Raw genomic sequence first — 25,944 nt, forward strand, 5'->3', positions numbered from 1 at the left:
ATAAAGCTGGTCCCTAGATCCTAGATCTCAGGGCATATGAACATTAATTTAATTCTTGTTCAAAATTAATAGTTCTTGTGCAAAAAATGCACGCCTTGCACGAAATCACAGTTCGACAGACGTTGCAAGTTGTGTTGGCATTAAAAGGGAATCGTTAAGATTAAATGTAAATGGATGATGGATTGAACTAGGACAATACAATTTGGGAAAATAATTTAACTGTGATATTATTCCCCTAATGTATATGTTGGGATATAATATGCAATTATTTTTTAAGTTCCTGATCGATGTATTTCCAAAAACAAAACAAAACAAAACAAAACACAAGCAATAAATCATTCTTTATTAAAACAAACATAAGAAGGCTGAAAATTCTGAAAAAAGACCTAATTGTGATTATTGTGACTCATTGTAAATTAGATATGAACTTCTGTATTGAGGGGATGATGATTTTATGTTTCTCATTTTTGTTAAGACAGACATACAGAAAATAAGTAAAGCTGGATTTTTGTGCAAACTTTTCTTGAAAAAATTGACACTTAGCCTAAATGTTTGCATGATGAGTAGAGCAGAATGCCTCTGCTAAATAAGGTGTGTTAGGATAGTACTGACATACATTTAGGGTAAAGAAATATGGTGTCTGCCATGATTTGAAAATTGCAGTAAACCATATAGCAATTTAATCTAAATTTCAAGTAATTTCCCAGCCCCAGATTGAACCAATTGGAGCCTGTTGTCAACTTGACCCAGTACTTGATTCCCATCTCTAACCCTCTGCTTTGTTTGAGCCAGAAGAGACCAATCTATCCACAGATTTTTAAGAGTTTCTGCAGCTCTGTCATACTGTAAAATATCTAACACTTTCAAAAGTATATTTTATCTGTAGTTTGGACCAATATAGACATTTTTAATTATATGGTGGTGTGACTTTACCTGAACCACCCAGCTGGAGATCTATTCTCTTGTTGATCTTTCCAGTGAGGAGCGATCATATTTTGCAGTACAGCTCCTCAGTACTCAGGATTTAAAGTAAACTTTGAATGCATTTTTTTTACTTTCAGTTGAGTCAATTTATAGACCAGTACTTTTACATGTATTTATGTACATTTTAACCAGAGTAATTTTACTTTTACTTGAGTACAATGGTCACGTTGCTACTTTTTCCACCTCTGATTTATTCTGTGGTCTTGGTAAATACTTGACTCTGATTGGCTCTGTAAGTTCCAAAAGTGTCAATTAACACCTTTGATGACTGGGATGTTGCTGAATAATGTGCCTCTAGTCATGCAGCCCTGTGCCGCTGTCCATCTGAGCTTTGCTTTGCCCTGTGACGTAACTTCAGACTATAGCTGATAATGACAGCTGGGGTCCGAGTGCACCAGCTGGGCATAAACAGTCTTAACTCTTACATCTGATGTAGCTATGACTGATTTCCAGGCTCAACTTAACACACAAACTTAACCACGTTGTCCATTAATCCCTGATAATTGGACACCTCATTGGACATTACACCTATATCTTAAGATGATAACATATTATATATATGGACCTTCATTAGGTGTGTAGTGGAAGAGTAAGTGACAGGTGGTCACACAAAAGGGGAATAACAGAGGAGGAAACAAACTGATTCTCATAAGTAATCAAAATAGGAAATGCTGTTGGAGTCAGTTACTCTAATGTTGGGGAAGTTATTGAAATAGTTACCTGATCAATGATTAACACCACCTGTTGTTTGAAAACCTACCTGTAAATGTTGCATCTAATGAGTAGGACATTCTCATTAAACTGATAATCCCTCAGTTAGTTGGTGGACTAAAATGCCAGTTTCTAAAATCCCCAAATGATTTAATCAAACGTCTTACCCCTATGCCTGTGTTTACTAAGAGCCCTAAAATTGCTAAGTCAACCACTGCATCGCTATTAGTATCAGCTAAAATGAGTTTGGAAATATCTGCAAATTTGTCAGCACTTTTTAACAGTACAGTGCTGGTTTGTCATTGTTATGGAGCTGCAGTGAGAAATTACTTACAGTAAATTATTCATGTTAATCATCAATTATTATTGGTCAGTTACCATAAATTCTGGAATATAAATTACCTTTGTGTTTTAGCTGCACCTTTTTTCCGAGGATAAAAAAATTAAACTTTCTCCCTATGAGACTACTTCCGTAATGTTCATCAGTGTCCACAACATGCGGTTTCTGTACAGCTGTTTTTTTTTTTCTTACCATCAGTTTTTGTGATAACGAGTTTGCACATTTACTAGGTATAATATGGTAGTAGAGCTCTCAGACTGTGGGGATTTTATGACATACAGTGTGTGCCACTTGTCTGTCCCTGAGGAATCTTTTCGACCAAACCAGCACTCTACGAGGTTTATTCACTATACAGGACACCCTGAACCGAAGTGGACTTAATGGAAGACAACCGAGGAAGACTCCACTGTGAAACTGGAATTTGCCAAAATGCGTATTGACAAGCTTTTTTTTTTTTTTTAAAGAACAAGTGTCTGAAGGTCTATATATTAAGAAATTAAAATTTATGTGTGCTTTTTCAAGTGGGTCCTTGGGTGCTTTGCTCGTCTTAGATGTGGGTAGGGTGCCCTTAGGAATAAAGGTTGAGAACCACTACACTAGAGCTAATCTTAAATGTCAGCCTTCCTCATTTTTAATTTTTCGACTAAAAGGGCTTCAGTCAGCTGTCTGCGACTCCACCTGAGTGGGTTTGTGTTGCTGACGTGGGTTTGGCTGTGTTGCCTGGTTACACCACATTCAGACCATAGCGTGGTTTAATCTTGAGAGAGTGTCGGCCCCCCCCCTCCTCCTCCTCCCCCCCCCCGTCTCTATCCCTTGACTCAAATTCCACGCTGGCCTCCTTGGAGCCGGTGTGTGCGTCACTGCTCTGCTCACAAAGACGTCCACAGAGCGCGTCCAGTCAACACAGCTACATGTGAAATATGCTTTGACCCACGTCACAGCTCTCTCAGCCTCCTCAGCAGTGACGAAAGTATTAAACGTTCACTTAGTGTGAGTGGATGTGTCACACATGAGACTGCAAAGCCTGTAGTGCTTATCAACAGGTGATGACAGCTTTCAAAAAGACTCTTTGAATAATATCCGCTTTTCATCAGATGCTGCTGCTCTTTTTTAACTGATAGTTTTTTAAGGCACAGTAAATTTGATTTTTGGGACTTGGGACTCACTGAATGTAAGACCATGCCAAGTCCAAAAGGCAGGCTGTGGCGTAAGCTGTAAACACTGCAGCTGTAAAGAGTAAGAAAAATACAGTGATTTGATATTTAGGCCATATTGCCCAGGCCTAAAAAAAGGTCAGAGTCATTGGGTCTCATGGTCAGCCCTTACCCATATAATTTCAATGAATTGCTGCAACAGAAAACACCATAGTCCTTCCTCGTCTGTTTCTTTTAAGTTCTGTTCTTTGCTTTTTACACCAAGTACACAAAAATTCCTTGTTTCTGTAAACGTAACAACCAGTAAACCCACATCTGCTTGAGATTTTGATGAAGATAACCCACAGGATACTGAGGAGGTTAACCAAAACTGGTAATAATGCAAAAATGTCACCTATTTCCACTTTGTGTTACCTTAGGAGACACGATGATGATGACTAGATGAATCACAGCTTCTTAAGACTTTCTGGATAATTATGCTGCTGTGCAGCTTTTGTAAATACTCATTGTGCAAAACTTTAAAATGGTGTCATATTCTTTATTATATGGTGCTTAGTTCCTGTTTGGGTGAACTATTGTTTATCTGGACCACAGACATGAAAAGATCCTCCAATTTCTGCACTGATGCTTGACAGCACAGTAAATCATCAACTGTATGAGGAAGTAAGAAGTTGCTTCAGAGGTTTTTGTGCAATAACAGACCTTTGTTGTTGGTTCAACAGTTAATCCAGTTTGTTCTGGTAATATTTTTTAAGTCAAAAGCAGCCAAATTTAATAAGCTTAACAAATTCCAGGACGAAAAGAGTTATTATTCCCCAAACAATTTGTTTTTCCTCCTCTATTATAGTTCTCTTCATAAGCTACACGTCTGTTTGACTTGCTATTTTACCATATTCTTACACATTTATTTTTTATGTATCCTTTATTTAAGCAGGGAGAACCCACTGAGATCAAAGTCTCTTTTCCAGAGGTACAAGTAAAAACATTAACAAATAAAAAGTCAGAAAAGGCTAAAAACATGCAATCATACATTCAAACATACAATTTACATACAAGTCACTATAGGCAGTTCAGACACTAGTTCTTTAAAACACTATAAGAAACAAGAGAAGGCAGCTTTGCCCTGAACAGTCACTCACACAGACTGTTCATCTGAGAAGCTGTTTATCTTAGAATAGAAATACACACTAAAAGCTTTCTAAATGAAATCAGATTAAACTTCTGTTTAAGGTTAGGGTAAAAGTTAGGATACCAGTAGTTAAAAGTTAAACACCTGACCTGCAAAACATAATTACAAAACGTTTAAAAAAGCCGAGGTAAACAGTCTGCTAACAGGAAAAAGCTTGACCTCAATGAACACATTCTAACGCAGCAAGCACAGCTTACGTCGCTCAGTTAGCTGTGTAAGCTACATTGATAATGTAGCTATGTAGCTAACATCACTTAAGCTAAGCTCACAAAGCAGCTACATAAGCTACATAACTGTGTTATCTATGTAGCTAAATTAGTTTAAGCTGTGTTTGCGAAAGCTAATTTTTATCAGGCTACCTTATATATTGATAACAGAGCTTCGTAGCTGATATAGGTATGTAGCTGACACAGCTAAAGCTGATCTTATAAAGTGACTACATAAGCTATGTTTATTTGTTATCCACAAAGCAAGATTAGCTTTAGCTACATTTGCTAAATCTCACATTGGTAAGCTAACTTAACTATAGATCTCGGAACAACATAGCTATGTATCCATGTAGCAAGTGTAGTTAAAGCTAATCTAACAAAGTAGCAACATAAGCAGTATATATTTGTTACTTATGTTGCTAAATTAGCTTTAACTACATTTGCTAAATTTCACATTGCTAAGCTAACTTAACTATGGATCACGGAACAACATAGCTATGTATCCATGTAGGTAGCATAACTAAAGCGAAGCTGACAAAGTAGCAACTTAAGCTATATGTATTTGTCATCTACGTAGCTTAGTTAGCTTTAGCTACATTTGCTAAAGCTCATATTGCTAAAGCTAAAGTAACTTACCTATAGATAACAGAACTACATAGCGATGTAGCCAATGAAAAAGCTTCAGCCTTTATATACGAGGATGGCTATTAAATAATGAGTCCGCACTTATGAGGATAAAACTTCATAGTCATGCTGAATGTTATATATTAAAGGTCAGGTATTCACGCACAACTGCTCTAAGTCTCAATTAAGTCATGTCTTTAGTTCACTGCTAGCTACTGATTGAAGTGCAGGTGTGAAGGGCAGAAAATTATTACCTTTAAAAGTTGAGCAATGCATTAACTTTAAATTTTTGGTGAAATTAAACAGAACAGCAGCCAAATCTCTTCTACTTAAATGAGGTGAATGGGGAACACTGCACGTCTCATGCACCTGTGTTTGGATGGCACAAAAGATTTTGTGAAGGCAGAGAGGATGTCCAAGATGATGAACTTTCTGGGTGCCCATGCACATCAAAAACTTCTGAAAACATTCAACAAATTGAGCAAATTGTTTGAGATGATCGACAACTCAAGATTTATAGCAGAAATGGTCTCCATTGATAAAGAGACAGTTTGGCAAATTTAGCATGAAAATTTGAACATGAGAAAAGAAAACACATCATCACTATCATGTTCACAGATGAAGAAAGCACAACAACGCAAGTCCAAATTCAAGGCCATTTTGATTTTGTCTTTTTTTTCTTTTTTTTTTCTTACATGAAAGGGATATTTCAGTATTTATGAAGTTGAGTTGTATAAGGTATTTGGCAGTAGTAGTTGCATTAGTCTCTGTTGATTTCAGTGAGTATTGCTCCTTTAAGAAGAACTCACTGGTTTTACCTGCTAAGAAGCTAGGCTATTCAGCGTAATAGATGGGTACAGTTTCTTCACAGAATTTTGCAAGTTTTTGTTAAAAATAGGCTACAAAATAATGTTGGCTCAATTATACACACTACTGAAAAATTATGAAGCATTTTATTTTGTACCAGGTAAGCCTCTGTGATTTTGTCATTATTTTGCAATGCAAGAGCACGTTACTGGTAGCCAAAGCTTGCATTGAGCCAACATTGTTTTGTGGGCCATTTGTACCAAAACCTTTTGCAAGACATCGTACCAGCTCACACTGTTAGCTTGGTAAAGCAGTTTCTGACCCAAAAACAAATCATAGTGCTTGATCACCCTATTCACCTGATCTAGTACTGTGTGACTTTTTCCTTTTTCCTAAGATCAAACTGTGCTCAGAGGAACAGATTTTGATATGTGTAGAGGCTGTTGTCTTTAAGGAAGATGGCCAGGTTCAAATCCTGCAATAATTTATTTTAGAGTCACAAAAACCTGCCAGTGTTTTTTAAGAAGTCACAAAAGGAATGGACAATGTTTGTTTTTCATTCACCTGCTGCAATGACTGGTTAGTTATACCAATAATAGTCTTTTCCTATCTTCATAGATCTATGCTGCTCACACAGAGAAGGACTCTGGTGTGTGCCCGTTGAGGTCTCTTCCCACACAGGTCAGTGTCTCTGAGCAACAGCTCCACCCACTCAGTCAATGAGAGCCACCTGTTGTTGACACCAACGTCCACAGTCTTTACTGTAAATGAGAGAAGGATCAACTTACAAACATTGTTTCAGCAGTCTTTCATTATTTAGCAGACCCACTCCTCACAAGTCGGTCAAAGCTCCTGGCAGGCTTTATTTACTGCCTTTAAGGTGCTGCCCTCTGGTGGTAAAAACTAAAGACACCAAGTTTCCCTAAAAGAGCAGGGTGAGTTTTGTGGTGAAATATCATCGAGTTTCTTACAAATTTAAGAATTCATAACAAGCCCTTTTTTGGTTACTGGCTTGTGAAGATGTGTAGTGTGAAGAATACTGAACGTCAAGGCCATACAGTGAAACACTTGGGAAAAAAACAAAGAAAAGAAATACAAAACAGCTACAACAATATTTTATTTTGCATCTTTCTAAACCAAGTTGCTAAGTAACCTTGCAAAGCAGATGGATTCGCCCGTTTCCGTGTTCCTCACTGTCGAACTCATCTTGCTAAGCTCCCATCTGAACCGTTTGGGCCCGGTTAGAAAGCGAAGGGACTGATCAGCGTCGAGGGGCAGTACTTTCGGGCGTGGCAGAGTTGTGACGTAAGCAAGCAGCAACAAGAAGCCAGTGAAATTATGGTGGAAGACATTAGCGTGGATGCTGCTAAAGTGCCATTTTTATCAGAACTTGATGACATTTCTTTGTTAAAAGAAGAAGAAAGAACAGCAGTGAGTTGTTTTCTTTTCAAAAATCTGCCAGAGGTGGTAACAGTACTGACATTGTTACTAAAGTAGAAGTAGAAGAAAAAAAGACTGGTAAAAGTAGTAGTAGTCTAAAATGTACTCAAACAAAAATACTAAAAATTGATTTTTACCATCAATCCTCACAACTGTGATATTTCTGCAACATGAAGTTCATTTTTAAGAACTTTGGTACTCCCCATACTATTCTTAACATAATACTTCTTTTAACAGAAATTGTATTGTTTATATATATATATATATATATATATATATATATATATATATATATATATATATATATACACACAGTTGAAACCAGAAGTTTACATACACTATATAAAAAGGCACATAAACTTTTTTTTCTCACCATCTAACATTAAATCAGATTAAACCTTTCCTGTTTTTGGTCAATTAGGATTACCAAAATTATTTCTATTTGCTAAATGCCAGAATAATGAGAGAGATCATTTTTTAGACAATTTTTTATTATTTTCTTGAGAGTTAGAAGTTTACATACATTTCATGAGTATTTGGTAGCATTGCCCTTAAACTGTATGACTTGGGTCAGACGTTTTGGATATGCTTCCACAGCCTTCTCACAATAGTTTGCAGGAATTTTGGCCCATTCCTCCTGGCAGAACTGGTGTAACTGAGCCAAGTTTGTATGCCGCCTTGCTCGCACACGCCTTTTCAGCTTTGCCCATAAATTTTCAATGGGATTGAGATCAGGGCTTTGTGATGGCCACTCCAAAACGTTGACTTTGTTATCCTTAAGCCACTTTGTAACCAGTTTGGCAGTATGCTTAGGGTCATTGTCCATTTTGAAAACCCATTTGCACCCAAGCTTTAACTTCCTGACTGATGTCTTGAGATGCTGCATCAGTATTTCCACATAATGTTCTTTCCTCATGATGCCATCTATTTTGTGAAGTGCACCAGTCCCTCCTGCAGCAAAACAACCCCACAACATGATGCTGCCACCCCCATGTTTCACAGTTGGGATGGTGTTCTCAGGCTTGCAAGCTTCTCCCTTTTTTCTCCAAATGTAACGATGGTCATTATGGCCAAAAAGTTCAATTTTAGTCTCGTCAGACCACAGAACATGTCTCCAAAAATTAAGGTCTTTGTCCCTGTGTGCATTTGCAAACTGTAGTCTGGCTTTTTTATGTTTCTTTTGGAGTAATGGCTTCTTCCTGGGAAAGTGGCCTTTCAGCCCATGTCGGTACAGGACTCGTTTGACTGTTCATAATGACACACTCTCACCAGCTTCAGCCAGCATCTTCACAAGGTCTTTTGCTTTTGTTCTTGGGTTGAGATGCACTTTTCGGACCAAAGCACGTTCATCTCTGGGACACAGAACCCGTCTCCTTCCTGAGCAGTATGATGGCTGGACATTCCCATGGTGTTTATACTTGCATATAATTGTTTGAACAGATGAACGTGGACCTTCAGGCATCTGGAAATTGCACCCAAGGATGAACCAGACTTGTGCAAGTCCACAATTCTCTTCCTGATATCTTGGCTGATTTCTTTTGATTTTCCCATGATGTTACACAAAGAAGCAGTGTGTTTCAGGTGTGCCTTAAAATACATCCACAGGTGTTCCTCTTATTAACTCAGATGTTGTCAATAAACCTATCAGAGGCTTCCAAAGACATGACATCATCATCTGGGCTTTCCCAAATTGTTTAAAGGCATAGTAATCTTAGTGTATGTAAACTTCTGACTTTTGAAGAAAGTAATAAAAATTGTCTAAAAAAAATCCTTTTCTCATTATTCTGGCATTTAGCAAATAGAAATAATTTTGGTAATCCTAATTGACCAAAAACAGGAAAAGTTTAATCTGATTTAATGTGAGACGGTGAGAAAAAAAAGTTTATGTGCTAAATGGCATTATTAGAAACAGCAGAGAGGAAGGCAGAGAACGAGATCAAGATTGTATGTAAGTTAACATCTTAAATCATTTACAATTAGTAGAAAGGTATGAATGGATGCAGAGAAAAAACAGAACAACTCTGCAAATTTCTGCAACGACCGAAGAACTATCCCGGAAACATTTCAGAATAAAAGCATTGTGTGAAAATGATTGAAGTCTCACAAACTGGGAACAAACTGTGTGGGCTTTTACTTTGAAAAGAAGATGCAATATTTCTTAAACTTGAAATGTGTCAAAATAACAGTTTAATAAATCATTTTTTTTTGCAGCAGCAGAGGTTTTATGCATATTATGCAAACATTCAGGTGTCATTTTTTTAAATAATGGTTTGCAAAAATACTCTGTTTTGTGTTTTATATATGTTTTTCTTAATCAAAATGAGTGACATAAAAATGCTAATAAATGTCCTTAAACAAAGCAAATGACATCACATTTGCAACATGAACAAAAATAGTAAGCTGATTCTGTCTAAAACTGATGAAGCCTAGCGTTACTGTGATCAGATGGTAGCCACCTTCACCTCCTCCACCCCAGCCGCCTCCTTTATAGCTTGAAGCTTGTTGCACCCCCATATTCAGATTCATGCTGCTATGTATTAATTGCTTCTGAAATAACTTCATTGTTTTCAATGCATATGATCTTATTTATGGAATTATTTATTGCTTGAATTTGTCAAAAAAAACAACAACATAAGATTGGCCTAAGAATAATGGCATATTAAATCGCAGTCACAATATTGGGGGAAAAAAATTGCAATTAGATTTTTTTTTCCAAATCATTCAGCCCTAGCACTAATTTGTAAGAGCCCACTTATTCAGCAGTTTATTTTTTCTTGAAACCAGGATAAAAGTGAACTATTTTACCTCTTAGGAAGAAGAAAGGGGAAATTCTTTTCCACCTAAATCCTGCAGAACAGCTGAGCCCACATGATGCTGCTTAGATTTAAGCGTCTGTCTGTGTGCTGACACACATCCTCCACGTGATGGCAGTGTTGTGCAGCCTATTGTCTCTGTTCAGCAGCTTTTGGATTATTTGTTTGCTCATTGGGTTTAGTGCATTGCCTACTGCAGCTGGAACAAAGGCTGATAAGTTTTCCTTAAACCTTTTTATGTCCAAATTTAGTCACAGTATCGTGGAGTGTTGATGATTAATAACTCATTCTTCTTCAATAATCATTTATTTTTGCAGCAACAATGTACCTTTCTTTATCCTTGCTTCTTTTATTGTCTGGATACCATTAGCAAAGAACTGTGCTTGCATTTAGTGGTGCTGTATACTGTGAATACATTAATTGATAACACAACTTGCATGCATGAGTGGGTAATATGGGGGAGAATGGGTGGGGTTGCAGTTTATCGCATCACTGGCGATTGAATAGAATAAAATGAAATGTAATTTGTCAGTTCACATCACAGGGAGATAAAAATGAAGTGAAATTTTAAATGGAACTGTAGAAGGAAGTAGTTACAAAATGCAGCATCCTGAAAAAGCTTTAGAAAAGACGGGGTGTGTTACATTGCATGCATATCACTTGAATTAGCAAAATAGTGAACTAGAGGATTTACAGTAGTCAGTGTGCAGGTTTGCTTCTGATTGGCTGCAGGACATTGTCTTTCTCTGCACAGCTGCAGAACAGATAAAACCTGACTCTTTGATAATAAACACAACACCAACCAGTAGCTGACTTGTATGTGACTGAGATCATTGACCTTTGAACATCGTGTTTTGAATATCATAACTGCAGAGTTTCAGTGCAGAAGTTTCAGGTAAGCTGCTTGCTGAAGTGTCAGGCTGAGAGAAAGTTTGTACTCAGTGCAATTTGAGCTTTTGAGTGCAGGGGTGTGGGTTTTATACATGTAGGAGGAGGTTTACACATTTATTGCATTATTGTTGCACCCGAGGGAGATCCCAGGCCTCTTCAAGCAAGTCGTCCATCCTGTTTCATAAGCATCTGCACATATATGGGCATCTCTTTTCCTTCTCCTACATTGCAGTACGTCCGCTTCCTAAACTTCCTCCCCCCTCCACCTCCACCACAATCCCATTTCCTCTGAATCTCACAGCTCCCACTCCCTCCTAATTCTCACTCCTACTGATGTCGGTTAGCCATGGGCAGAGGCGGGAGCGTCTCTACCCTCTGCAGGAAGTCATGTGGTAAATGCTTATTTGATCACCGGTACTCATGCTTGCAGCCATGACCAGCAAACCAGAGCTGCTAGTGTATGTTCCTTTTCTTTGTGTTTAGCAAATGCATGCTCAGTCTGTCACCATATGTGAGGAATGATGGAAACATATGATGGCTCATCATGAGTCTGCACGTGTTGCTGAATGTTTCCATCATGCCACATATTTCACACTAGGGCTGGCAATGATTTTCAAGATGCACTGAAATGTTGCCTATTGTAAGCCAATATTGTTTATATCCATGTGGTTTATGCTGATTAAAAGACAGATGCCAAGCCATTAGGCTTGTTTAGAGTAAGAGCCATTCACAGTAATGTGTTGATTAACCACAAGATAATCTATTTAAAATGTTAAGGCTAAATGGGGAAAATTATGCTTTTACACTCTCGACACGTTATTGCAAATGTATTTGCAGTTTTACTTTATGATGAAGGTAAAAATGCTCCTTGGATTAGCTGAAAAGCATTCTTTACTTTCCAGGGGGTGCATTGCTAGCAGCCCTACAGGGGAGGATTGGGCCATGGGTAAAAGGAAAAATGATGCTGTGCATGATGAGAAAAAGTCAAATTGATGAGAATTGAGTCGAAATTCAATTTTGTGAACAGCCTTTGTGAATTAACTCAAAAGTAATCCATTACTCTTTACATGTTACTTTCTAGAAAAGTAATACATTAGTTAGTTACTCACAGCTAAAAGTAACTAGACACACTACTAGTTACATTACTTTTGCATTACTCCTTGTCAGCTGAGCTCTTCTGAAACTTGATTGCCAATGAAAAATACAATGTCAAAGCGTATATATTCCCACAGTAGTGTAATATAATGTTATGGCACTCTTTATGCATGGAAGCTTGATTGCAGTTTTCAGCATGTGAAAGCCTACAGGGCTATTTACATCTGACATGGTCAGATTTTTGTTGCCAAAATATCAGTTGTAAATACTGGCAGAAATGTTCATATTTGCTGATACGATAATCTGACCTGACACACCAGACAGACTGTTTCATACATGCATTGCATAGATATAGTTCACATTCATCTGGGAAACCTCCCATAGGAAACGTTTGGGGAGAGCAGGACTTTTGAAAAATAACTGTAAAAAGGTGATTTTTTTTTTGTCTATTGCATTTAATACAGGCCAATCAGAGCAACAAGACTAAATGAGGTGGTGGTCATGTACAGCTGCAGTACTAACCTGAGCTCTAAATGCTAGCGCCGCTGTTGTTAATGAAGGGCGGAGCTTGTGGGTGGCTAAAATTCATGCTGAAGCCAGACAGGAGACTTGCAAAAGCACCTTCTCTACTAAGAGAAGCTTTTGGTTTGGCTCCTTGCTCTTGTTATGAGGTTTAAATCTGATTAAACTGCTGATATGCTAATATCTGCCAATACAGATATCATGTCCACAATATCGACCATCCCTGGAGTATTTATATCAATAAAATTAATAAACCCCATCCCTAGTCCTGAGAGAGCTAATGCTAGGATTTGTCTACTTCAGGCATTTTGTCATTAGAAAAACATCAAAGTATTATAATGCTTGTTTGATACAACAGTGACAATAATTTAAGTCCTGAACACCTAATGTTGGGCAACTTATTGTTTTAATGATAAAAAATATACACCGTCTAAATGGCACCTATACACTGGCAAATAGTCGGAAACTTTAAGGGAAAACCTCGCTCATTGCCAGTGCTTCCAGCATTTCCAAATGTTTTAAGCTATGTTCCCTCTCATTTGGTTGAAAATGACTTCACATCATTAGGTTTCTGCATGTTCTGATAGCACTAATCAATCAAATAGTGAAGATTTTACCATTTTGAAACACGATATTTAAGAGTGTAAGAAATTTAGACACGTGTTTTTGTACAGTGCATCTTTACAAGAATCTCATCAAAGTTTAAAATTGTGGTATTGGGGCGTTTTATTCTCTACAGCAGTGGTTCCCAACCTTTTCCAACTCAGGGCCCACTTTTAAGTCTCAAAAATGTTCTCGGCACCAGGAATCACTGCTCTATGGAAAAACAAATGATCAAGGTATGTGATGTGTGTGGCCATGTAGCTAAAAGTTACCACAATCTGATTTTTTGAGCCATATTGCCCAGCCTTAATTCACATTCTTAATTCATCATGATTTTTAGACGTGAACACAGAAACTTGTTTGATGTTTAAGAGGCTGAAGTGAATAAATTTGAGGCCCCTTTTCCCATGTGTGACTTTCCTTTCAGCTTTCTGTTCTCAGGAACTACAACATAGTCTTTGATGCCTGTATAAATAATCCTCACACTTCTAGAGATTTATGTCTTATTTGTGTATGTGCACCTCTAATTCTGGGAATTCACTGTGCTCTGGGTGGCCTCAGAGTGCCCTGGATGCATGCAGAATCCCTCTCGAGATTACCCGTCCTATCTTCACAGCTGTAATGTAGACACATGCAGCCTTTGATGTAGGACAAACGGCCTCATCAAGTTTTCGCCACAGGGCACAGAAAGTTTCACTATGCTGCAGCTGGGACTCTTTTAACCACTCAATTCTGCTTTCTGCTCATTCACCTGAAATAACATTTACAAACTAAACCATATGTTTCAGATTAATGCATAAGATGTAATAATATAAATGTGGTTTATAAGCACAGGAACACTTCCTGTGAAAACTATTGTGGGAACAAAACTGAAAGTCCACCCTGGCCAGCACTGTGCCTCCATAAAACCATTAGCGTGGATGAATTATTACTGAAGACTCTCATGTGTAGCTACCATATCCCCCTCCTCGTTCCCGCCTTGTGACATATTATCAGCCCATTTAAACAACTAGGTCACTGCAGATCCCATTTCCATGGCTGAGATTTTCACACAGCAGCCCACCAGGTGATAACTCTACCTCTGTGCATGGAATAACAAGGAGAGTTACATTATGCATGTTTGTAGCCGAGGTAGCATCATGTCAGGTAGTGGTGCATGATTCTCCAGGGAGGTCATATTTTCTCACAAATGGACCATCTCAGTTTGTTAGCTTGATGCTAACATATAATGCAAACGACATTAACAGGCTAACCAAATCAGCACTTTCTTGTCAGCTGAGTTAAAATTCTACTTTTACTTGCTGTACTTAACATCAACACCATTTGCACCCATATTTTAGTCAGTGGAAGGCTTGGAGCGTAGATCTTTGCACCCAAGCCTGAAACATCTGAGCAGGAAGTTACTTGAAATATGCATAACATTTCCAATCTGTATAATTTTGCACATTACACATCTTACTCTTTATCATATTGATATAGTTTTAATAAGATTTATATTTCAAACAAATGTTTTGAAATGTTACCCTAATTCCAAAATAGTTGGGTTGCCGTTTTAATATAAAACGTAAACAGAAGATTTTCAAATCCCATAAACCCATATTTTATTTAGAACAGAACATTAACAACATATCAGATGTTGAAACAGAGGCATTTTACCATTTCATGGAAAATATTAGCTCATTTTGAAACCCCCCAAGCTAAGACCCTTAACTGAACAAAAAGTTCATACAGATGCATATTTATTCGCCTATACATGCACTATCTGCATTTTCTTCAGGATGAGCTCTGCCTGCACAGCAAACCAGTGCTGGTTGTGTACTTTGCTTTTTTGTGTTTCAAAATGTGCGTTCCATCTGTGACCATATGTTAAGAATGATAGAAATAGCTCATCACGTGTTTGCATGTGCTGCTGTATGTTGCCATCATGCAGTTGCACATTTTGCACTCAAACCTTTTCATGTGTGATTGTCCTTTCAGCTCCCTGTTCAAAGAATTTCCACTGTAATCTTTGATGGCTGTATGAATATGCTGAATGATTCCAGAGATTTATGTGCCACTTGTGTCTCTAATTCTGAGAATTCAGTGTACATTGGGTGGTCTCAGGGGGGCCTGGATGCAGTCAGAATCAGTTCTCTCTTCTATAAGACAAGTTAATGTAATTGCACACACACTACATGGACAAAAGTATTTGGCCACCTGTTGTTTATTGAATTCAGGTGTTTCAATCAGACTCATTGCCACAGGTGTGTAACATCAAGCACCTAGCCATACAGTCTCCATTTGCAAACATTAGTGATACAAAATGGTTCCTGAAGAGCTCAGTGACTTCAAGCGTGGCAGTGTGATGGATGCCACCTTTGCAAGAAGATGGTTTGTGAAATTTCACCCCTGCTGGATATTCAACAGTCAACTCTAAGTGATTTTATTAGAAAGTGGAAGCGTTTAGAACAACAGTAACTCAGCCATGACGTAGAAGACCTTATAATATCACATAAGGGGGTCAGTGACTGCTGTGGTGCATGGTGAGTAAAAGTCGCCAAGGCTTTGTTCCAACATCAGTGCCTGACGTCAGAGATGCTCTATAGAATGAATGGGCACAAATTCCACCAAATCTTGTGGAAAGCCTTCCAAGGCTGTTATAGCTGCAAAAGAGGGTCCAACTCCATATTAAAGTAGATGTATTTGAATACAATGTCATGTATGTTGCTTTTGACATTACAGCTGGCAGCCATGGTCTGGCAGCCATATACTTTTGTCCGTATAGTGTATTTCTTGGATGATAAAAGGTGGGGCATTTTTGTCATAAATACTTTTTGGATCTTGAATCCGGGGTGATTCTGCGAAAAAGCAGGACATCTGCTCGGAGCCATTAGCACGTCTGCAGACTTTAACACTTGTCTCAGTTTATTTTTATATCCTACGCTTTCAGGTCTTGGGAAGGAAAGTGCTTCTGCACAGCAACTGCATGACTGCAGTTTAGAACCCCTCTAATCATGACCGCAGGCTCCTGACAATAAACAGTGTACACAGCTTGTTTTATCTTCGTTTGGCTGTGTCCACTTTGAGACTCTTCTGTGCCACATGTCGTTCAGACAAGAATTCCTCCCTGATCTTTCCTGAGGGAGCCGTCCAGGGAATTTCGGCTTCCAGTTAACAAACATAACGGTCTGGCAGTCAAGAAAGGAAGACCGAGCTGTAGCCGGGATGTCACCCTGCCCAGGAAATCTGCCCAGCCACTGGTTACATGCCTGGGATTCTTTTCCACAAGCCGCCTTTTCCTCCTTTGATTTTTGTATTAAACATTTTCCTCCACCAGACAGTGGCGAAGGAAATATTTTCCAGTCTAGAAATAAGGTTCTTTGAATTGCTTTGCCTTTAACACTCAGTTGTCTGTCCTGCTGTAAGAATGTGCCTTTGATTGATGTTCATTAGGGGTGTAACGGGGTGGTATGCTGCTCTGCATTGCAGCTGCGTTCCATCGGAGTTACACTGTTCTGAAAACAAACCACTGCAGCCGGCGTGTGCATACTTTCCCAGTGAGATCCTAGTCGGTACTTTCAGTGAATACAGGATTATAATACTCCAATATGCATGACTAAATAAAGGCTCTGCCATCATTTGAGCTCTGTGCACCAGACTAGATAGACATATCACATAAAGTAGGTCATTGTTAGGTGAGGTAATGTAGGGCTCTGGTTTATGAAAATGGGTTTCTCATTTTGGGTAATAAGCAGCCTGTCTTTGCTTTAAACTGCTCCCTATTCAGAAGCTGACTTTTCTGGTTATTGTAACCTCATGAGGGCAGGAATATTCCCACTAATGTAAATGATTTACTGCACTATGATAATATGTGCTCATTCCCTTTTATGGTCTGATCTGGTTGCTTTGTCACGAGAAATTAAACTGCTGAGTTTTGTCTCCAGACAGTGACACAGCAGATTGAAACACGTGGCACTTAAGAGGCGCAGACAGACATTTGGCATCTGTGAATTCCTGCAGGAAATCCCACGGCCGGATTTCTTGGGGTTTTTAGTAAGTATATGGATGCAGGCTTTTGGATTATAATTTATATTCTTGCAGCATTCCATCTTTGCAAATGCAAGTTTGTTGTCTCTTTCTCTTGTCTGCTACTGTCAGTCACACGTGTTTGCACTCGTCTGCCGCTGAGCATCCTGCATGCATGAGCTGTGAACATGTGCCTCCTGCAGGAGTGGGCACACTCACTCGTCTTTTGTACTATAAGGTGACTCCCTGTCTAGACGTAACATACACACTCTAGTCCCACAGGAAAGTCAGATTCTCTGTGTGCTCCTTTCTCTTTGAGGAGAGCATGATGCGTTGTGCACAAATCACAGACTGACTATGGAACAAATGACACAACTTTAGTAGAAAATGTGAGTGATTTGGAGTCTCACTGTCTCTCTTCTCTTTGCATCTTCACTACAGGGAAGGTTTTATCCATTCCTGCCAGAGACAATTGTTAAACTTAACTGTTTAGCCACAAGACTCAGAGTTTACAGTCATGTGGTCACACCTATTTTTTTGATTACAGTACCTCCTAGTAAATCTCTGCATAGCTGTTATTTTTGAAGCAAAATAATTGGCTAGGAAAGCAGATGGATTAATCATGGGAAATTGTGTAATTGGGAATTCTGCCAAAACTGCCGCTGTGGCTAAGTCCATTCTGGTAAAACTGATGCTTTATGAGAGCAATATCTGAGCTAATCATGGCACTGGAGGCCGCCATTACAAACGGCTTTGAGTACAACTAAACCCCGGCCATAGCTACCACCTCATTCTCCTCAAATGACGTGATGGGTCCAAACATTGTTAATTTCGGTCCAAACATTGTGGATTAGAGCTTTTCGTGATGGATTTACCTGATGACAGAGATGAAGTTCATCAAATCCATCTGTCTTGCAAGGTTAGTGTGATATGGTGTAGTTGTATCACAGTATTTCTCAAGCCCTTTACTGTAACAGTAATATACAACGGTACTACAAAACTAGAAAGAGATTTGAATGCATATTTGGGGCTTACCACCCCTCTTCTCCCCCTAAAACAAACCCATGAAGGCATCCTAAAGTTATGTTTGAGTATAAGATCACAGAAATATGTTTTTATAAGTCTCTGTGTTTACGTCTTTGTCACTGCACCCATAGTCAAAGGTTTCCTCTAGGATTTTCCTATATTTTGCTGCAATCATTTTACCCTCTACCTTTACAAGCCCTCCAGGGCTGGCTGCCAAGAAGCATCCCCACAGCATGAAGCTGCCACCACTGTGCTTCACAGTGGGGATGGTGTGTTTGTGGTGATGTGCAGTTTTTTTTTTGCCCGCCAAAACATAGCATCTTGTCTGATGGCTAAAAAGCACAATTTCAGTCTCAACAGACCAAAGAACTTTCTTCCACTTAACCACGAAGTCTCCCACATGCCTTTAGGCAAACCCTAGTGGAGATTTAATATGAATTTTCTTCAACAGTGGCTTTCTCTTTGTCACTCTCCCATAAATCTTTGACTGGTTAAGACCCTTGCAACAGTTGTTGTATGCAGAGTCTCTCCCATCTCCGCTGTTGAAGCTTGTAACTCCTTCAGAGTAGTCATAGGTGTCATGGTGGCCTCTCTCACTGGTCCTCTTCTTGCATGATCACTCAGTTCATGGGGACGGCCTGATCTAGGCAGATTTACATGTGTGCTATATCCCTTTTACAAAAGGCGCTGTACCCTTGCATACTGTATTTCTGCCCATTACTACACTGTACTGCAATGACCTTCCAGTAGGGCATTTTGACATTTTATTGTTAAGTTAAATCTTTTTTGGTTATCTGAGGAATGGCGTCATTCTGCAAAACCACTATCCCGTCCCCCTCTGTACACGTCCTGGCTCCAAATAGCACAAAATGTCAACACCCGTCCTACATGGGCAATTTCCAGTTCAACTTTGAATAGAGGAAGGAGATGAAGATGTACTGTCCATTGTAATATATAATGTGCTTTCAAAAGGATAATAAACTTAAAAAGTTATCCTGCATTTTCCTAATATGTTATGCATGAAACAGTAGGTCAGCAGGAGACTCCATGAAGCTTTCCTTTGCTCACTTGGAAAATGTGCACTTTGTCTGCACTGACCCTTGTGCAGTGCTGGATGAGGTGGATGTTTGGGATTCTTTCTCTGTTAATAATACCTGTTTCATTGCTCTGAATCTTTAAACCCATGCTGTGTATGCAAATAAAATGCAGGCCAAAGTGCAGATTACTAATGCGTCAAGACTGCAGGTTTACAATCAGGTGGCTTCCAGACAGGGAGATGTCATGAGACAATATCTGCAGCCACTTGTGGAGCCTCCCTAAAAGGACACGGTGTCCACCCCAGTGTCTCTTACGCCCATAGCCCTCTCCTCTGCCTCCCCCTCGCCGGCTCATTATGTGCAGTTTAGTGCTCACTCAGCTCCGGGGTGCTCCAAAGTTCACAGGAAGGAGAGGAGAAAGGGGGGTGGGAGTGTCATTCCTGTTACTGAGGTCAGAAGGCTGTGTTGTTTTTCCCAGCCCTCCCCTTATTCGGTGCCTCTCTCTGCCTTTTGTTCGTCATGATAAGCAGTCAGGTGGCAGCAGAGAAGAAGCCTCGCTATCACCTACCAGCACCACCTTCAGTTCTGGCCATGTGCTGATTAGATCATCCTCTGTAACTCAACAAACCACAAGACCACTTTCAATTTCTCTCTATTCAGTATCCCTTGTGTCTGCATGCAACAGATAATTTGTCGTGCAACTTCTTGAAGCTGCAGAACTCTCTTCATCCAGATAATTTTATTTGCTCCATGAATATTTTCTTTTTGGGCGGATGAGGCCAAATTATTCACCACCATCCTACCGTTGTGGTTAACATGCTGTGTTTATACATCAGTGCATCATACATTAACTATATGGACAAAAATATTTGGCCAGACCTGTTAGTTATTGAATTCAGGTGCTTCAATTAGACCCGTTGCAACAGGGTGTGTAACTTCAAGCACCTAGCCATGCGATCTCCATCTAATATTTGTGATACAAAATGTGTCGTTCTGTAGAGCTAAGTGATTTCAAGCATGCTACTTTAACAATAAGACGGTTCATGAAATTTTCTCCCTGATGGATAGTCCATGGTCAGCTGTAAGAGATATTATTAGTCAGTGGAAGCGTTTACGAACAACAGCAATTCAGACACAAAGCAGAAGACCCAAAAAAGCACAAAGCAGGGTGAAGTACTGCCAAGGCAGATGGTGTGTATCTTAGTGCTTCAGCATACTGAGACGTTTTGGATAATGCTATGCTTCCAACTTTGTGGCAACAGTTTGGGGAAGGCCCTTTCTTTTCCACAATGACTGTGCCCCAGGGCACGAGGCAAGGATGATAAAGACATGGTTTGATGAGTTTGGTGGAAGAACTTGGCTGGCCCACGCAAAGCCCTGGGCTCAACCCCATCAAGCACCTTTGGGATGAACTGGAACGGAGATTGTGAGCCAGACCGTCTTGTCCAACATGTGTCTGACCTCATAAATGCCCTACAGAATGAATGGGCACAAATTCCCATGAAAAAATTCCAAAATCTCCATTTTAAGTAAATGTATTTAAATACAATGTCATTATAGTCCCTGTTGGTGTAATGTTCAGATGGCCTAATAATTTGTCATCTAGTATATGATGTAGCTCTTGTGTGGCTTTAAATCCCCTCATTAATAAAGTCTCTTGCATAGACTGTAGAAAAAACTGGACAAACCCCGTGTGACATCAGTCACGAACTTTGGATCAACCTAACAGCCCGCCCACTAAGTGCGACGTCCTGTCAACTACCTAACTAGCATTCTTGTTGACAGAAACGTAGTCTCTGTCTGTCGAGTTATCTGCCAATCAAATGAGACATGCCAATCGGCTTTCATCCTAAATATAATCCAAATGATTGTGGTACAAAATAATTCACCCTCCGTACAGTGGGAGCACAGTAAGACACTAGCTAAAGAGACACGTTTGGTGTTTTGAACCAGGCTGTAAACCAGTTTATTTCTAATGTCAAAACCGGATGTTTAACAGGTGTCCAGACAGGACTTCTGGTGTTCCTGCAGCCAGCCTCAAGTGGACACTCCCGGTATTGCAGTTTTTTGCACTTCCGCATTGACTTCATTTTTCAGGACTGGAGGTTGCCGCTTGGTCTCTTGATGTACGGTAGAGTTACCTGTGGGAACGGCAGCCTTCATTAACTAGGATTTCTTGGTCTTTAACTTGCTCTTTATTAAAAACTAGCAACAAAACTGGACTAAAACAATTGAAAATGCATGCTCAAATACTGCATGAAAGCAGCAGCGAGAGTCTATCGAAGTACTGTAAAATCTGCATTTTAAAGCCCAGTGCACATTCATTGTTTTTAATCCTGCATCTTTATCATCTTGATAATGCTTGACATCAGGTTGTATGCACTAATTCATTTAACATCAACATTGTAGTGTGGCAGTGAAATTTCATGGCACAGAAAACCACAAAAACACTTTTCTAGCTCAGTCTGGCTATAACGAAGAAATCCTCCAAGAATCATGAATTTTTCATGGACAAAATGAGCTGTTACAGCTTTGAATTTCACATGTGTAGCAATGTGAGCCCTGCTTATGTGTGCAGCTTATGAAGGGGGAGGGGGAGTTGATGAGCTGAAGTTAAAAAACAAAAGAAGTAATATTTAGTAGTAATAATTTCTCAAGTTCACAGCATGGTTTTATCTAACGAAGCATTCAGCCTTGAATAAATATGTATTGGCATTTATAGCTTATCAAAACAAGAGTTAAATTTCCCCTTTCACATTTACAGTTGCCATCAAAATTATTCAACCACCTTTGTAAATCAGGTTTATTGTGAAAACTTGCACTTTCTAGTTTTTGAAATGAACAAATCAAACAAAAGGAATTGAAAGAGCTCAACACAACTAATGCTTCAAGTGGTTTCCCCAAATCCAACTAAAAATGCAACTAATAATGACCTCTCTAGTCTCAGAATTATTCAAGCTCTGAACAGAATCCCTCACAACGGCTCAAATATGCAAAACCAGTGTTGTTTCAAACACACCTGATGCAACTAATCAAGGGCTTCATTAGTTGCACAACATTTGCTTGAGCTGGAACACATGAAATACCGGGACTGCGAGGGGTTTGTTGAGTGTCACGGTTGGCTATGTGAAGGCATGTTGTGAAAAACTCTTGAGTGAATGCAAAAGACCTCCAGTGACACTTGGTGGCAGCTGGGACTGAGGTTTCAGTGAGGGCAGTAAGGTGCATCCTGAACGTAGCTGGTTTCCATGCCAGAACTCCAAGACGCAAACCACTACTGACTCAAAAGCACAAGAAAAATCAGCCAGTGTGCTCAAAATCATATAAATAAGTCACAGAGGTTTTTTAATTCTGTTCTGTAGAGTGATGAAACAACTGTAACGTCATGGCACAATGGATCAGCGGTATGTCTGGAGGGAGAAGAATGAAGCATTCGCTGAAAAGAACACCGTGCCCACAGTTAAACATGGTGGTGGCTCAGTGATGCTCTGGGGCTGCTTTGGATCCTCTGGCACTGGAGGCCTGCAGCATGTGGAAGACAAGGTGGATTCGTTGACATATCAGGAATTCCTTGGAGGAAACATGCTGTCTGTGAGGAAACTGAAACTTGGGCGTCATTTCACCTTCCATCAAGACAATGATCCCAAGCATACCTCAAATTTCACCAAGGCTTGGTTGCAGGAAAAGTCCTAATTTATTCGACAATGGCCATCAAAGTCGCCTGACTTGAACCCTGTAGAAAATTTCTTCTTGAAGAAGGCAGCTGCAGCATGCAGACCCAAGAATATTACTGAACTAGAGCAAATTGCACACTAGGAATGGGCTAAGATTCCTCAGGAATGCTGCCAGAAGCTGGTGTCTGGCTGTGCATCTCGTTTGCAACAGCTCAAGCAAAAGGGTGTTCTACTAAGTACTGGAGATGCTTGCCATGCAGGGGTTGAATAATTGCATTATTAGTTGAATTTGTTGCACCACTTGAAGCATTAGTTGAGATTAGGTGTTTTAACAGCTTTTGTTGGATTTTTTTCATTGCAAAAAATAGAAAGTCTGTAAATTTTCACAATAAACCTGATTTGCAATGGGGTTGAATAATATTGATTGCAACTGTATATTGGTTGCACCAGTTTATAAGACGCAACCATCTTTTGATATAGGAAAAAAAAGTTTTAAAAGTGTCTTGTAGCCTGTTGCACCAGTGATGCTAAAGTTCTGTCTTAAGTTATGGCGTAAAGTCCACACTAAACTGTTGTTGCAACTTTACTTGTGTCATTGTGTGGTTGCACCATGGAGACTTAAGGTTGACCTTAACTAGTACAGCTTAACATTCAAGTTAAGCAGAATATTGTTGAAACGTTTTTCTCCAGTTTGTGTGTGGGGTTATTTGTCAGTGAGTCTTATGAGAGTGTTGAAGTGGGTTAAAGGTGAGAGGACTAGGTGCTAGTAACCTTGAAGGAACGATTTGGTAGTTTCAGCTTTCTGTGTGACACGGCAGCCAGGGAGGGGAAGCTGCTTGTGTTTATTCTTATGCAATGGACCGTGTCAAACAGCGTGTTGGCCTCTTGGACTGACATGTCATTCAGACCTCCACGCCCTGCACACAGCATTGCATGCATCCCATATTATTGCTTATTAAGCCTAATGTGAAGGCAGCAGAACGTGATCAGTGTGCTGTGCAGCTGAAGTTGGTATGAGAGGAATTTCCTGCAGCCTGCTTAAAAATTCCCATATAGTCAGATGTCAAGAAGAGCGGGTTTTCATGCACAGTGTGCACCTTGTTTAGTAAAGTGCACCAATTTCTGTTATTTTCCTGAATGAATGGGTGCTGCATTTAGCTGGAGTGTAAATGCAGGATTATTGTAACAATGAGAGCTGTGAGTTGGTTGTTTAGTGCCTTGTGAGAGTGGCAGGCTAAAGGTGGTGTGAGAACGAGGGGCTGTGGGTTTACTGAATTCCTATCCGGTGAGTGGAGCGTTGGTTTCTGTCTAGACAAAGCTCAGTTGTCGGGGAGACTCAGGCACATCCAGGACTGCCTCGGGCTCCAGGAAGTATTGGTGGGAGAGAGTGGGCTCTTTTTTTCCCCCTCCTGCTCACTTTTCCCTCCTTGGGGGATTTCAGTGAAGGTAGTCACTGCTGAGAGCGTGATTTTTTTGTTGGTGGTGGGAGTTTTTCTCCCATGATAGGGTGGAGACAGCAGAGATATCGAAAGCATAAAAATCTCAATCCTTTCATGTCTCCCACTCAGCAGGAAATAGCAACCAGGCCCACCTTGCACACAAAGCCATTCACAGGCACAGATGCACACAATGCAACATACATTCTCACTTGAGCTGCACACAATTTGCAAAAAAAATTAGGGACTTTTTACAAGACACAATACCACAAAAGCAGCTGTCTCGCTCTCTCTCTCTCGTGGAGCCAATCTGTATTGCTCTATTGTCTTTGAGGGACTGTGTGCAGCAAGATAAGTCGAAGACAGGCGGCGTGACGGCTCCCACAGCGTTGGCTCAGGGAGCAGACAGGGCTGACTAAGGGCTCATTAACTGTTACACTCAACTGTGCCCTGAGGGCTGCTTCTTGGAGCTGTGTGCGACGTTCCACTGGAGCCCAGACAGTTGCTTGTCTTTGGGAGATTTTTAGTGATGACAGCAGAATTATAAGGTGTTACCAATATGTAAGTGATGATAATAAAGTCTGGTTGGAGACAGAAATAACACCACAGATCCAAAGTTAAAAAGTGCTGCATGCTAGGATCTGGAAACTGGAACATCAAGAAGGCCTGCAGAAGTAGATAAAGACATGCAATGTGTGAATCTGCTTTTTGATATTGCGAATAAGTCTATACTTAAGGGGATATTTCAGCTACAACTCAAAGTTTAGTTTTAGCGTCTTTCCACTGTTCTCGTTGCTTTACAAAATTTTAGTGTTTCCAACTTCCCATATCAAAATAAACACAAGCATCATCCCTAAATTAATTTGAGGATTGCTGAAAGCATGACCATTAAATGCAGTCCTCCATCCAGTGGTTATAATGAACCAGTGCAAAGTGAGGAAGCAATGATTATTTACATAAATTCACTTTTCTATTTTATTACATTAAGTTTGGCCTGCATTGTTTATTTCCAAACGCTCATTTTGCAAAAACCAAAGAAAATGGGATTTACTGTGCAACTACTATACAAAGTATTGGCTGCAGGACTGTCATTATTTTGAGAATGTATTTTGTAAGACTGGTTTAAAAAATCAATTATCCAATTCAGATCAATTCTTTTTTTAATTAAGATATTGATTCATATAATTCAGACATTGATCTTTATATATATACTGTATGCTGTTTCCTTCTCCTGGCAAATCCTCACACTACCAGTCTTAGACTTGCAGATGAAGCTTGAAACTCGACCTGGCCTCTGAAAGCCTTTAGACTCATATTCGAGGTTTAGATCTTACACCCACTTATTTTATTTTGGATATCTAGGCACATTAACGATACAAGCCAG

The 25,944-nt window shown here is 39.6% G+C and overlaps 1 protein-coding gene across 1 annotated transcript in view; it reads left to right on the top strand.

Annotated features, from left to right (window-relative positions):
- gng12b (guanine nucleotide binding protein (G protein), gamma 12b) overlaps window positions 1–25,944 on the top strand; it is a 48,531-nt gene that overhangs the window by 1,634 nt on the left and 20,953 nt on the right. The window contains exon 2 of the mRNA XM_041790686.1: window positions 6,637–6,699. The gene's annotated coding sequence lies outside the window, so the exon portion shown is untranslated. The remainder of the gene's footprint in view (window positions 1–6,636; window positions 6,700–25,944) is intronic.

The sequence above is a fragment of the Cheilinus undulatus genome, linkage group 7 (assembly GCF_018320785.1).
Source record: "Cheilinus undulatus linkage group 7, ASM1832078v1, whole genome shotgun sequence".
Lineage (NCBI taxonomy): Eukaryota > Metazoa > Chordata > Actinopteri > Labriformes > Labridae > Cheilinus > Cheilinus undulatus.